Here is a 3,204-nt window from a genome sequence, read left to right on the forward strand (position 1 = left end):
TAGGGGCCACAATTATCCACAGTAAATGTGTTAATGCTGTGAGAAGAATTAAGATATGAATTACATTAATTTGTTTTTATGATCTCAAACCATGCACCACCATAGGTTCTTTGTACATGTACAAAACAACAGCATACATGGAACAAAACAAGGACACTCCAGGAGGTACATGAATGGGAAATTCAAACTGATTGACCATTTACTGCTCAACATCTGATCTGTTCTGGCCTTGGTTCATAAACTAACATGAGTGTTCACTTACAAGGTCAATTGTCAAGAGCTCCAACTGCCAGGAACCACAGGATTAGTACTACTGGACAATAGACACGGAAAGATACCATCAGAGAACATGAATCCTGAGCTACCATCATGTTTTCATATCACTGTGAAATCTAGATCCCCATACCTGAATTTGGATCAGCCTCCTGAATCCTTCCTATCTTCCATTTGCCCTTTTTAGGGATGTGGATGTCTTTAGTTTGGAGTCCTCCTTTGGATTATTTTATTGGATCATGTCTCCTTAAAATCTTCTACTTTATCTGTGTTACATAAGAGCTGAGGTCAAGAAGAGGTGGCCATGTCCAGTATTTATGCCATGGTACTTCCTAGCTGTAAATAGATGTGATGTGAACAGTGGCTTATCCCTTCGCTACCACAGGATTCTGGCAAACAGCTGACTCTCAGTCAGTGCCAGAGATCCATGTAACTGGTTACTGACTGAACATGACACACATTTGATAAAGTAAATAAAATGCCATGTGACAATTTGCATTTGTAAGATATAATTTCTGTCATACATACAGTCAATATCTGTGGAGAATAAACAGTGCTAACCATGAAACCTGTCATCAAAATAATACTACTACACTCTGTCATTGTGAAAAAAAAGCTTTGTAATTAAAAAGTCATCAAATTAAATCCCTGAAACTTTCTCAACTTTCTCATAAGTGTATCAAGATGTACTGGAATCTTACCAAGGGCCCTAAGGAAACCCTAATGAACCTTTTAAGACCCCAGGAAGCATGTCAAGGATCCCTGTAGTAATCTAAATCTTCTTGCAATATTTTAAAAAACTCATGGAACTTTGATAAGGATCTGAGAGACCCAACCAGAATCCATAAAACACCCTTTATTACTTTTTAGAACCACCTCAAAGACACTGTGAACCCCACAAAAACCTTCCAAACCCTAGGGACATTGTGGGAACACCCCAAAACTCTATCAAGAACTCATGAGTACATACCACTAGAACCTTACCATGGGCTCCACAACTAGACTCCTAGACACCATTTAAGAGAAGAAGCATTTCAAGGATCCCTCTAGTAACACCAACAATCTTTTCAAGAACTCACAGAAATCTCATAAGGATCGGTGAGATCCCTAGAACACCCTCTAATTACTCTTAAGATCCCTCACAAAGACACTTTGAACCCCACAAGGACCTCCCAAAACCTATTTACATTGTCGGAACCCCCAAAATGCCATCAAGAACTCTGGGTTCCTCCAAGAATCCCAGGGACCCTCACAAGGATCCTTAGAACACCCTTTACTACTCTTCAGATTCCTCTGAAAGACACTGTGAACCCTACACGGATCTCCCAAAACCTAGTTACTTTGTGGGAAGCCCCCAAATTAGTAGTATCATTAGGAGTATCATTCAATCTTCAATCTTTCTTTTTGTCCTTCCTAAAACCCTTTAAAGAACCATTGGATCCCCCTCCCCCTTGTCTTTAAAAATGGTGTCATATTATATTTTTACTATAACTATACATTAGCTTGACCTAACCGAAACCAAACCAATGGTGTACCTATTTATTAGTCTGAGTGCATGCATATATAACTCTCCCTTTGTGACTGTGTTTCTCATTTCCATTTGGAAAGAATACATTTAAAGCCAATGGATTGGTGAGAGAAAGAAATAATGGTCCCACCTATGAATGACAAGCTTTTCAACACCCACTACACAAGAGCGAAAAAAGCAGAAGATCAATGGATAATCATGGCCTTTTGTTGATAAAGAATGAAACCAAAGCAGTTGTCTTATCTGTCTATCTATTATAATGTTATGATAATTCAATCAGGCAGGATCAGAGAAGAAGGAGCCGTGGTGGTAATTACATCCGTCCACTGATGGAGGCCACAGTTTAAAACATTTTGAATCATCCTATTTTTATAAAACAGCAACTTTGAAAGTTCATTGAACCTAAGAAACTCTTAAAAACCTCATATCCATGTGAGTTTCTGTTCTTCTAACCTCTAACCATGATCATGATTTGAAGCCACTGAAGTAGAGAAACTTCATGTATATGTAATCAGCTCCTCTTCCTTAACGACAGAAACATTTGGTTGTCACGCGTTGAGCCACGCCTCCCGACACTGATGATGGAGGAAGTATTACAGATGACAGCAGAGAGAGTGTTTGGTTTCAAAATAAAAGCCCACTTGACAATTTCTTTTCTTTTTTGACACCTGTGGGACTAAAATAAGAAAAACCAAAAAATATACAAATAAATACATTTCATGGAGAGATTGTACATAAATAGTAACACTAATGTTTTTTATAAAATAGTTGTGAAGTTTTGTTTTGTGTTTTTTATGTGTTTCTTCTAAAGAATTGATTAACACACTGGCTGTCTGTCATGCTAACCCAAATGGTAAATAATAAAATTCAATAATATACTAATTTTAAAATTAGTAAAAATGTGTACCATAAATTAAAATTCAGAAAATTACATTATATTATATACAATTAAACTTTTATGTTTTATAAATTTAGATTTTATTATACTTTTATACATTCTTCTTCTTCTTCTTTTTATAATTATTATTTTTATTATTATCAGCCCTGTGGTGAACGTGTCCTCTCATCCAGTGTCAGACCAGCTCTAGTGCCCCATTGTTATTAAAAAATTATATATGTGTGTATGTATGTATTATTATTATTATTGCATAAAAAATATACATACAATTTCAGACTCAGTACAGTTTTCATGAAGGGGAAAGTTTTTTGTACCAGGCTGTAAACATGTTTATTTCTCCTGTGTAATATGGGGTCTTATGGAGACTGATGACTTATTTTGTAACCAGCCTCAAGTGGAGTTTTTGGCACTTCTTCACAGCCATGGGAGTCTTTTTTTGGACTTTTATTTTGAAGACCAACACTAAGTGTTCCGGTGCTTGAACCTGTGTGACTTGACGCACGTT

This window comes from Larimichthys crocea, chromosome XIII (assembly GCF_000972845.2).
Source record: "Larimichthys crocea isolate SSNF chromosome XIII, L_crocea_2.0, whole genome shotgun sequence".
Taxonomy (NCBI): Eukaryota; Metazoa; Chordata; class Actinopteri; family Sciaenidae; genus Larimichthys; species Larimichthys crocea.